The 12,801-nt window shown below is 43.3% G+C and overlaps 1 long non-coding RNA gene across 1 annotated transcript in view; it reads left to right on the top strand.

Annotated features, from left to right (window-relative positions):
- LOC121029107 (uncharacterized) overlaps nucleotides 1-7,408 on the top strand; it is a 17,157-nt gene extending 9,749 nt beyond the window's left edge. The window contains exons 2-3 of the long non-coding RNA XR_005789592.1: nucleotides 2,369-2,609; nucleotides 6,207-7,408. This is a non-coding gene — a long non-coding RNA (uncharacterized LOC121029107). The remainder of the gene's footprint in view (nucleotides 1-2,368; nucleotides 2,610-6,206) is intronic.
- Nucleotides 7,409-12,801: the final 5,393 nt, after the last annotated feature.

Below are 12,801 nucleotides of genomic sequence, written 5' to 3'. Positions count from 1 at the left end.
ATACATAGTATAATATATACTAACATATATAATATTATACATAGTATAATACATAGTATTATACATAGTATAATATATACTAACATATATAATAATATATATATAAACAAAGTTGGGAGTTACAGATGCTGTGACAGACTGGTGGAAGAAATGTTTTATAGCCCCGAAGAGGACACACCTTCCATTTGTATAATCCAGTCTTTTAAAAAAAAAAAATTAATCTTTATTTATTTATTTTGAGAGACAGTGAGCTCAAGTGGGGGAGGGGCAGAGAGAGAGAGAGAGAGAGGGAGTGAGAGAATCCCAAGCAGGCTCCGCACTGTCAGCCCAGAGCCTGACACGGGGCTCTGTCTCACACACCGTGTGATCAGGACTTGAGCCCATATCACGAGTCAGACTCTTAACTGACTGAACCACCCGGGTGCCCCTGGGTAATCCAGTTTTATACAACGGAATCACGTGGCTCAACTTCACACGGGGATACCCAGACACTCCCATCACGGAACCCTCTCGACTTTTTACAGTGAGTTGGAGGATCTTTACTTTTGTAATAGCAGGTACAGGTTTCCTTATCGACTGAGATGCGCCATGGCTGGGAAGATGCTTATTTAAAGCCACGCCTGGAAAGGAGATGAGCCTCCAGGATCCGAATAAAGAACTATTCTGCTGATAACAGGGGGAGAGTGTGCCCATCACTCCAAGGCAGAGAAGTAGGGAGAACGGTGGTGGGGGTATTAAGGAATGGCCTATGCACGAAGAAGCCAGCCCGTTCATGATGCGGCCTTGCCTGTAGTTCCTGAGGCACAAAATGCTCGGGTGTGAATGACATTTGTGTGGAACTTCCAAAGGACCAGACATTCTGTAACCTGGCAACACATATGGGTGGATGCTCGTGGAGAGAATTAACTCAGGGAATCTGCAGAATGATTAGGTAGTCCTTGCATAGGGATGCAGATTTAGGATTTGTTTTGTATTTTTTTTTCCCGAATATGTTTACTCCTTTTTTTTTCTTTTTATTATTTGTTGATGTAATTTATTTACTTACATCCAAGTCAGTTAACAGATAGCAAAGGATGCGAAACCCCAGACATCTGTTAAAAAAAAAAAAAAAAGACACTTTGTTAAACTTTACTTCAACAATCTTGTCCTGGTGTTTGCTCGAATTTGTTCCTAGGGTCAAGCTGCCTCAAAAAGTAACGGTAGCTGTTAATATGTGAAAACACGTTGCCAGGCTTAATCTTGTCAGCGGAGAAAAATGTGGTATTTACATGACTTTGTTTAAGCAAACTTTTTTCTTTTTTTAATTTTTTTTTTTCAACGTTTACTTATTTTTGAGACAGAGAGAGACAGAGCATGAACGGGGGAGGGGCAGAGAGAGAGGGAGACACAGAATCGGAACCAGGCTCCAGGCTCCGAGCCATCAGCCCAGAGAGCCTGACGCGGGGCTCGAACTCAACAGACCGCGGGATCGTGACCTGGCTGAAGTCAGACGCTTAACCGACTGCGCCACCCAGGCGCCCCTGTTTAAGCAAACTCTTAATGGCATCTAGAGAGTGAAGACAAGAGAAGTCACTTGATTCTTTCCAAAGTGACACGCTGTCTGGAAACCTGTGAAAAGGGAAGATAACCTACTATCTTCTGTGCCTCTGTGTTGGAGGGCACCAGAAGCTTTCTAGCGTCTGTCTTGTAAGGAAAACTAAGAAAGGGCCAAGAGACAGGCACAGGAGAAAGGGCAATGTCTTTATCCCGGCCAATCTACTTCCAGTAAGGGAGAGAGAGACCGAGGGCTGGCTCGTTGTGAAGGCTCTGGAGAATTTGGGTCTTTACTCCCCCAAATTCCACAGACTTCAGTGATTCCACTCAGTGATTCCACTGGGAAAATCCTGAGAATCGCGTCCAATGAGTGAGAACAACGGGTTAACTGTTTCTTGGGACATAAGGAGGAGAGTGGACCAATGCAAAATGATTTAGAGCCATAAGAATTTAGTAAGAGTGAGTGAAGAAAAGACAAAATATTTGTTTCTATTCTTAATCCTTTGTTGACAGACTTAGGATAGTTTAGTAATACTTGGTGGAATTAGCTATTTTTATATGTAGTCCTGTTTTTATTTTATTTACGCCAAAATTTCCAACGCAAGCAGACCACGTCCATGGCAAAGGATTCCTGTTTCTCCAGGAGCTTAACCAAACCCATGACTGTTTCCCTGGTGTCTGGAGACCTTCAGTAGGCAACACAGCTCAAGAGGAAATAGCCTTTCTGGCATTAAGTTAACAACCTAAAAATACGGCCTAATGGTATGTTATACTCCCACTCTCGGACATCTTTGCTCTTCCTGTTATTCCGGCAACTTCTTTTTCTTCCATTCAGGTGGATAGCAGTGCGGGAAGCTGGCGTCTGGAATCACCACGGTGACTTTGATTTCCAGCTGTGAGGAAGAACAGGCCCACGTGGCCATTTCTCCAGCACCATGATACCTATGGGCACAGAAGATACCTGCCGAGACATTGGGGGCAGGATCCGGGAGCATCCACACTGGATGCTGGACACTTCCTGCCAGTGCATTCTAGGGAGAGCTGGCCTCTAGCATCCTCTGTAGTGACCAACAGAAGTGAGTTACGTCTCCTCTGAAGAACAATTACTTTTCAATTTGGAGAGGGGACAGGTTCACTGTTAAGCGAATGTGGGAGTTTTAAAGACTAAGATATCATAAATAAAAGCAGCAGAGCAGAGAGGGCATGAATAGGCTTTGGAATCAGACAGCCCTGAGCTTAAATCTAGGCTTCCTCAATTACTAGCAGAGTCATATATAACTTGTCACAAAGTTATGAGACCCGAATTTTGAGACGCAAAGTTCTCAATGAGTTAGATCCCTAAAAATTCAGGGTTTTTTTTTTTTTTGCCAATTTCTAAAGTCTTGTAGCTCTTCCTGCACACCCCAATCCATTGTAATAATATTTTCAACCTCTAAATCATTTTTGTATTTACCATCTATGCAAACCATTTGGTTATTAATATAAATTAGTGAGGATTTGCTAAGGACAGAAGCAACCAGGTATATATAGGAAGAGATTTATCGTAAGGAAATTGGCTGCGAAGTCCCACAATCCACGATCTGCAAACGAGAGACCCAGGAAAGCCAGTGGTGACATTCGGTCTGAGTACCACGGGGTACCAATGGCAGAACGAGATTGATATGGCAGCTCAAGCAATGGGGCGGGAGAAGCCAGATTCTTCCAGATTCTTCCTTCCTTGGCCTTTTTGTTCTATCCAGGTTCTCAGCAGATTGGGCGATGCCCTCCCATGTTGAGGAAGGGGCCCACTTACTGAGTCCACTGATTCGGATACTGATTTGATCTGGAAATGCCCTCGCAGACATACCCAGAAATGATGTTTAGCCAAATACTCCCGGCCTCCCTGTGATCCAATCAAATTGACCATAAAATTAATCATCACATAATATATATCCTGTTGGTACACTTTTCCTTTTTCCAGGATTAAAAAATAAACTCCATAAGGGCAGATAGAGAAGACTGTATCTTATATCTCGTTATGTTCTCTTCAGCAAAGAAGATCCCTCCACTTTTGGGACTCTTTTGATTAGTCCTGGATGTGTAACATCTCTGAACCTCAACACCAAATACTAATTACTATTAGTCATGGTGACCACAAAAATGCTGTTACAGGGGTGCCTGGGTGGCTCAGTCAGGTAAGTGTCCAACTCTTGGTTTTGGCTCAGGTCAGAATCTCACAGTTCATGGACTGGGAACCCACACTGGGCTCTGCACTAACAGCATAGGGCCTGCTTGAGATTCTCTCCCTCCCTCTCTCTCTGCCCCTCCCCAGCCCACGCTCTCAGTCTCTCTTTCAAAATAATTAAAAAAAAATTATGTAAAAAAATGCTGTTACTAATTCCCAAAGCTCCTCATACGGATGGTACAACCTTTGACTGAAAAGCACTACAGTGTCAAATATATTGTAAATGTGTGTCCGGCAAACCTAAGTTTATTTGCTCAGCATTTTGATTGTTTCATTAGTGGCAGTAGGGGGATTTCAGTCAAAAATCCATTACTTTTACAGCAAAAAAAAAAAAAAAAAAAAAAAAAGAACCCAAGAAATCAGTTCATTCAATATTCTTTCAAATGTGGTTCTACCCACTAATCTTTGTGTATGAAAAGACCTGTGAGTCTGTGTTGCAGCTTACATTCTCTGAAACGCAGATCTGAGGAAGACACTGCATAGTGTGTGTGTGTGTGTGTGTGTGTGTGTGTGTGTGTGTGTGTGTTTAAATTAGGGAGTTCTTTTGGGATCGGTTGTAGAGGGAAAGGAAGAAAGTAGGATTAAGCAGAGGGAGAAGTTAGCAGATGTGATTCAGATTCAAGAAAGGCCTGAGCCAACTTCACAGGGGGCTCTGCAACTGAGATAGCTCTTCCCAGTGGTCGCAAGCTGGAGCAAGGGAGCCAGACTCTGTCTCCTATGCCAATCTGTGCTCCGGTGTAGAAGGGACACGAGCTGGGTTATGGCAGCTCTTTTCAAATTTTATTTTATTTTATTTTTTAGAAAGAGCGAGAGAGAGGGAAGGAAGGAGGGAGACAGAGACTCCTAAGCAGGCTCCGTGCTCAGCACAGTACTATTGCTCATAGTATTGAGCCAACGTGGGGCTCATGACCTGAGCCGAAATCGAGAGTCGGACACTTAACTGACTGAGCCACCCAGGCGCCCCAAGGTAGCTCTTTTCAGCAGAAGGCTAGTCTCAAAGACTGCTGAGAGCTCAGGGCTCTTTGAGGGCCTTCATGGTGCTGGAGACCAGAAGTCCAACAAGGTGTCAGCAAGGCTTTGTTTCCTCTCAAAGCTCTAAGGTTGAAGCTTCTGATGGCTCTTCTCATTCCTTGGCTTATTGGGAGCAGAACTCCAATCTCTGCCTGTTGTTACATGGCCTTCTCTTCTTATTTGTGTCTTCTCTTCTCCTATAAGGGCATTCGTCATTGGGTTTAGGGCCCCACTTTTATGATCCAGAATGGTCTCGGCTCAAATTCTTTAATTACATCTGTCAAGATCCTTTTTCCAAATAAGCTCACATTCACAGGTTCCAGGAGGTAGAACATTCACGTACCTTTTTGGGAGCCACCATTAACCCCTTACAAATGGTTAACCGTAAATGTTCCAGCTTTCTCATATAGGGCAAATAGACTAATTATCAAAGGGAAAGAACTTTGACGTGGAATGTAGTGTCACATAGGGGGGAGTTTAGGAAATTGGGAATTAGGACGACTGGGGACACTACTGGTACAGTGGGCGAGGGTTGGGACACTCATCACTTTGCCCTGTGTGGGAAACTCTTGAATGAAAAAGGGCTGACCCATGTTCTATATACAACTTTGCAAAATCCTACCCAACTTGCATATGTCCCCTAGGACATTGATGTAGGTGAAAAACCTGTTTATCATTATCTGGGACTAGAACTTCTCTCCATTTTACAAACCACCAGGAGGTTATATCATCTGTAAATTTTATTTCGGAGTAGCAAAAGGGACATTACGAAATATTTATTATAAAAGGGGTCTATGGGGTCCGATAAGGTACAAAATCACTTACAGAAAAAAAAATTCCCCTAAGGTGTTTTTCTCAAGTCTTTTAAGTGCATTTTCCAGCTGGTAGTATTTTATTGTCATTTCCTAAAGTAATTACAACTGTCAGCCTCTCCCTGAGTGATGTGTACTTGGATCCAACCACTCATGCTGCTCATACTTTGAAACATCTAGAGCTCCTGGTGTGGGAAGCAGAGCTCTCTGTATTGAGACCTCTTCCACAGTCCTGTTGGGTGACACTGGAATGGTAACCAGCCCTCCCTGAAACTTAATTTTATTATCTTTCAAATAGAAATGTCATACATCAAGTGATTGTTGTCTGAAGATTAATCTGACTAATGAATCTGACTAATCACATTATCCGCAAATAGTTTTTAGAACGTACCTAAAAACTAATGAGGACCTGAGAAGTAGGAACCCTCTGAACAGAAGTACAGCTCATCAAGGCTGATGTCTCTCTCTGTTCCATGAACTACCAGTGCAGGCATTTGGAGATAAGAAAGTGGGAGAGGATAATAATCCATACCTCAAAATCAAACTCTCCAGTGGCGCTCCTATAATTGACTCCATTAATGGTAGACTATGACCTATGTTTTTAACATCTGTTCTCCTGCTCTCAGATTGAAGATCAAAACAATACCTTTTGAAAGAATTGGCAAAGGAATACAAGAGGACCCGACACCTGGATGATGCAGCTCCTGGTGGACAGAGGTCTTCAGATGGAATCCCTACCATGACCTAAAAAACTCTACAAAATCTGGCTTTGGCTCTCCACGCATTCCCCTCTGTCCTCAGTGTCTTTGTTCTGGTTCTTGAAATGTCAGCCATGGTTTATGGTCTGTGTCTCCCCTTGAGACTGTCTTCTCCCAGATATTTTTTCATGCTTCGTGCTTTGTACACCGCGTATCCTTTTCAGATTTATTTTTATAAAATAGCATCCCCCAACCAACAGTGTTTCTTGACCTTACTTAATTTTTCATCTTAACCTCTGACATCGTATTACATAATTATTTGATCATTTACTTCTTGCTTTTGTCTCCCACTGAAATGGAAGACCCACCAGGGCAGGGACATTACCTACTTCGTTGCTTTATCCTTCATGCCTAGAACAGAATGGCATATAGTCCTAGAATTCTAAATTGATGCTCATTCATGTGTTCCCCCTGCATGTTTTCTTTGTGATTTAAATTATGTCTTTCTGCAGGGACAAGAGCTCTGCCTTCTATTTATATTTCCTGAATTTCCTTTGGCTAATTAATAAATAGCTTTGATCCGCCTTTATTATTTCCGTTCAACCAATTTATTTGTCATGGCTTAAAGAACTAGTTAGAAATTTGGCTGCGGAGAGGTAAGCTAGGTTTTGAAGGCCTCTAAACATGACTCAGCCGAGTCATTATGTAAACTTTGCCACCATAGACCGTTGAACATGGGCAAGACTAAGAGAATTTTGTAAGGGGATTTAGAGCAGATGATGGGAGGGTGGACTCCCTGATTTGTTTATTATTTATGCTGTACTAGGAAAAACAATGGTTACTGGTTATCATAGTCTAATTACTGGTTATTAGACTATAGACTATAAGTCCATGAGGGTAGAGATCTTGCTCTCTTGCTCACCTGTATTCAGGACCTAGAATAGTGTCTAGTATATAGTTGGGGTTCAACAGATGTTTTGAATGAATCACCAAATGAAAGAAGGAGTATTGCCATTGGGGGAGGGGGCAGGAGGATACTCTGGAAAGCAATACCGGTAGTATTTCTTATGCATATGCCTTTTTTTCACACTTCTGTTATCAGCAGAATAAATCAGAGTCCTAGCACCACATTCTTAGAGTCACTGATGTATTGTATCCTATATTTAGTAAACTTAGGTATGAGTACCAATCATCAACTAAAAACAAGGATGAACTCTTCAAATGTTGCTTTTGAAATTCTTTCCTCACAAGATTTTGTGCTAGAACAATAAACGTATTCTTTGCTGTGTCATCAAGTTTTGTAACATGATCACTGTAAGAGGTTGAATGGTGGACCCCAAGATATGTTTCTATATCTTAATCTCTAGAACCTATAGATTTTTTTGTTTATGTATTTATTTTGAGAGAGAGCAAGTGGGGGAGGGGCAGAGAATGAGACAGAGAGAGAGAGAGAGAGAGAGAGAGAGAGAGAGAGAATCCCAAGGAGGATCCTCGATGTCAGCATGGAGCCCAATGCGGGGCTCGAACCCACGAACTGTGAGATCATGACCTGAGCCAAAAACAAGAGTCAGGCACTCAATGGACTGAGCTACTCAGGCACCCCTGGTGCCCCCTTTCATGGCAGGGAATGGCTTACTTACTCATGAAGGGGACTTCAGATATGTATTTTTTGCAAAAAAACCCTGAAGTATGACAGTGGCTTTGGAAAACCTATAAAGGCAGATGAGAAAATCCCTTCCTGGGGAAAAAGAATATACATCCACAAAACACCCAGGGACCCATGAGGATGTACAGCACAGTTTCCAAGATGTAATGGCGATCGGCCTGATCTAAGTGGGAGAGGGAGAGTAACCACTTTAGACATGAAAAACCAAGACTCGAGAAAGTTACGAGTCACATATCTAGAAAATGAAATTGACCAGGATTTGACCTAGATTTTTGACTCTGGCATCCAATGCTGTGTCCAAATGTGGGGAAATCAGGTTCAATTTATATCAACTTAATTGACAGGCTATCCTAGGAAGGCACCTACAAAATAGATGAAAGGGCTATGCTATCAATTTGTTATGTTGGGTCGGGACCCCGGTGCCTGCTTCCGGGGCAGAGCACAGCTGAGTTCAGTAGGTGGAGGGAACAGAACATGCCATTTAGCCTGCCTGCAGATCAAAAATGGGTTTGCCCTTGTCACTTCCTCTCTGGGAAGGCAATTAAGTGGCGCCCATCTGCCACCCTCCAGGTGCTCAGAAAGAGATGGGTAAACAGAGTGAAAATGTAGGCTGGAAGCTCCTCCCAGACCTGCTTCTTCTGCTTTTGATTCTGTCTGCATCACCAAAGCCCAAGTGAGCCTCCTACCCTTAGCCATAGCTTGATTAAGGCATTTCATGGCAACCTACCAAGTAAAGTTGGCAAGGGAAGTGGCTCAGATCTTAAACCACTTACGGCCTAGAATGCCCTTTTTCAATTCCCTCTCTCCCTAATCCAACCCTTGGCCCATCATTTAGGACACAGGCCAAGTATTTCTTTGTGGACGTTTCTGATTATTCTATGGAGCCCACATTGATCTTTCCTTACAAGATAAGTCCTCTATTCTGAGTCTCCATTTATGAGTTGGGCCAGGAGAGCAAAAGTGGTCATAATTTGGCAGTATTTACTAAAGAGTGGATCATTATATAAATATATATCGTTATATAAAATTAATCTCCACCTAATCACCCACCTCACTGATAGGAAAGTGCTTACATCATAAGCGAAAGCCCTTGGTAAACAGGATCTGGCAGGGCACCACTGGTTTACAATGCAAAAAAAAAAGATCAACATTAATGACAGGATTAAACTGTCAAGAAATGGATCAGAATGCCAAAGGATTAGGAAATGCCCTTAGGAAAATTGATGGCAACTCAATTACTTCTTATTTTTATTTATTTTTAAATTAAGAAAAATTTGTAAATGTTTGTTTATATTTTGAGAGAGAGAGAGAGAGAGAGAGAGAGGGTGTGAGCAGGGGAGGGTCAGAGAGAGAGGGAGGCGCAGAATCCGAAGCAGGCTCCAGGCTCTGAGCTGTCAGCACAGAGCCCAACACAGGGCTCGAACTCATAAGCCGTGAGATCATGACCTGAGCCGAAGTCAGAGGCTCAACCAGCTGAGCCACCCAGGCCTTCCTACAGCTGCTGTAATAAATCACCACAAGTGAGGTGGCTTAACTACAGAAATTTATTTTCCTACAGTTCCTTTTTTTTTAATTTAAAAAAAAAAATTTTTTTTTTCAACGTTTATTTATTTTTGGGACAGAGAGAGACAGAGCATGAACGGGGGAGGGGCAGAGAGAGAGGGAGACACAGAATCGGAAACAGGCTCCAGGCTCTGAGCCATCAGCCCAGAGCCCAATGCGGGGCTCGAACTCATGGACCGCGAGATCGTGACCTGGCTGAAGTCGGTCGCTTAACCGACTGCGCCACCCGGGCGCCCCCTTTTCCTACAGTTCTATAGGCAAAAACCCCAAATCAAGATCTCAGCAAGGCCACACTGCCTCCAGTGTTTCCAGGAGAGAATTCCTTCTTTGTCTCTTCCAGTTTTGAGTAGGCTGTTGGCATTTCTTGTCACTTGTTGCCTCCTGCTCTCCTGGGTGTCTCCTGCTCTGTGTTTCTCTCTTATGAAGTATGCATGTGACTGCATTCAGGATGCACTTGGAAAATGCAAGATAAGCTCCCCTCTTAAGGCCTTTAACTTAATCACATATTTTGCCGTAAAAGATAATAATCTACACGTCCCAGGGGTGCCTGGATGGCTCAGTGGGTTGAGCGTCCAACTCTTGATTTCAGCTCAGGTCATGACCTCGCGGTTCATGAGTTTGAGCCCCGCATGGGGCTCTGTGCTGACAGCGTGGAGTCTGCTTGGGGTTCCTCCCCTCTTGCTCTCTATCTTTCTCTCAAAATAAATAAAAATAAACTTTGAAAAAGAAAAAAAAAAAAAAGAAAGAAAGGGAGCGCTGAATCACATTAGCTACGTCTTGGACAGTCCGGGTAGAAAACATTCATGTAGCCTAGATAATTTGTCCCTCTGGAAAGTTGTGAAATGTACCTCTAGATGTCACGTTTTGGAGTGCTGACATTATCTCAAAGATAATCTATGCGAACAGGTGCTAATGATGAGGCAATGGGAAAAACCACTAGGCTTTTTCCCACCTATTTGTTTTGAGTGCGTCTGGTTCTTTCTCTAGTCCTCTGTTTGCCCAATCTATGAAATGGGTGTGTGAACGCCACACCTTCCCAAAGGACTATAACTTTGACGTCAGCTTCATTAAGCTGCTGTTTGCCTAACCAAAGAGAACATAGGAGAGGTGGAAAGTGTTTTTTAATTAGCTGTCTGCTCACATGCCAGGTGCCAGTCGCCCAGTGTTCAAACTGAGATTGGCATCAAATGGCCCAGCTAAGCAACGAAGCATGGAACCGGGGAAACAAAAAAGCAGGAAAGGAGCCCAAGAGAGGCTGCTGAGTAGCAGAGCTTTGGTCTGGGTCCTGTGTTTCAGGATGGTGTGATCGAGCCATCACATGTTTGGAGGTTAGGCAGGCTCAGATTGAAATCCCAGATGAGGGTCTTTCTGTAAATTACTTAAATGATAGAGCCTTATTTCCAAGACTAAAATAGGGATCGCCATACAAACAGTCTAGAACTAGAATTAGAAACCTGTATGTAAACCAAAACTCTGTCGTACCGCTCAGTAATTACTAGCTGATACTGTTTCTGACACTCGGGAGAGAGCAGGTTAAGTGTGATAAGTCCTGCTGTACGTTCAGGTGGAAGAAAGTTGCCAATTTTTTCTCTTACGTGCTGGGAGAAACTATTATCCACCAGTTAAACTGGGAAATAGATTTTGAAGATGAACTTTTGCTTCAAAAGTAGTCCCTTGCCTATCGGTTTCATTTGGTTTTGCTTTTCTCCTGAAACATCTTTCGTGTCGACTCACCCTTGGCTACAGTTGAGCTTACTGGAAATGCATTAAAAATGAAATGTAAGCTTGTGTCCTCCTGAGGGGTTTCTCTTCTCATGCCATGCACATTGGTGATGTTGCCTTATTCCACACGTCTCCTGCTCACATGGGCATTGATTATGGACGCAAGCCTACGGAAGGATGTTCTAGAACCAGAATGACCACGCAGGTACTTTTACTTGCCGGCCTTGAGAGCTTCTCACCTCAGCCTCCCTGAGCCTTCTGTTCAGTGGAATCCCTACAATATTTTAGAAGAACATCTAAAGTTCCTTGGAGCAAGACTGCTGCTGCTATCAGAATCTTCTGCGAGACAAGCTGGTCTTGGGCAGCTGGCATAGAAGTGAAGTCCACGTAAAAATAAGACTCTTACAAAGGCCAGGAATGGAGAACCCAAAATATGTATGGAGAGAGTTGAGAAGTAAAGGAGAAGGAGGGGGTTTCGCCATTGGCTTAGCGAAGATACCATCCCATACATTAGCAAGCAACCTTGGGCATGTTACTTCACCAAAGTCTTATTTTCCACAGCTTTGACGTGGGGGGATAATGAGTATCGGCCTCAAATGTTTATTGCCACGATTAAGCAAGATAATGTTGGTGAAGCACCTTGGAGATGGCCCAGTATTTAGCAGGTACTAAAAAAACATCAGCTGCCACATCCTTCCCACAAATCCTCTGTCTCATATAGTGATGTGTTGGGAGTCGACTCACATTGGAGCTAGGGTGAGTTGCATGCGACGCTTCCCCTTTATGTTGAAGGGACACGCTGTTGGTGGCTTGGAATTTGCTGCGGTGGGATTATTTACACCGTGGAAACTGACAAATGCTCTCAGTCAGGGCTTTCCCATCTACTTCTCTCCCTAGAAAGTTTGTTGCTAAATAATGTGTCAGCACAACACTGGGTATTGATCGGGGAACTTGACATCTTTGAGCCTCAGTTTCTTCACCTTTAGGGGAGGGAGCATAAACACATTCTACCCATGTCACAGGGACTTTGTGTCACATAACATAACGAAAAACTGAAAGTGGCTGAGAGTAGTGATGATTAATATTAATGTTAGCCAGAGAAGGTGCTAATGGCATTTCTTCAAGGGAAGGACTCCCCAGTCCCAGTTTTCTGAGTACCCTGAGGCAGTGAAGACCACACAGGTGAAAATCTCAAGTAGAATGAGACTTGCTTTTCCTTATCACCGTCCACACCCTCCATCCTTGATTCCCCAGTTCCTTGCTCAGTTCTTTTTTTTTAAGTTTTTTTTCCTTTTTTTTAAAGTTTATTTTTGAAAGAGAGAGAGACACAGAAGCTCCCGCTAGAGAGGGAGACACGGAATCTGAAGCAGGCTCCAGGCTCTGAGTTGTCAGTTCATTACTTACTTATGCTTAGGAAGCACACTTACTTTCTAGCCAAATACACTCAACAAACACATAGGCTCCGTACCAAACGCCAAGGATATAACAGCCCTGAGATGGTCTCTGCCTTCAGAGGGCTATAGCCCAAGAGGGGATAGGCTAGGAGAGCAGAATAACAATCCTGCGTGATAG

Source organism: Herpailurus yagouaroundi, unplaced genomic scaffold, assembly GCF_014898765.1.
Source record: "Herpailurus yagouaroundi ecotype Mexico unplaced genomic scaffold, PumYag 139, whole genome shotgun sequence".
Lineage (NCBI taxonomy): Eukaryota > Metazoa > Chordata > Mammalia > Carnivora > Felidae > Herpailurus > Herpailurus yagouaroundi.
Note: the sequence above shows the minus strand (reverse complement) of the source record. Positions and strands in the feature narration are given on the sequence as shown.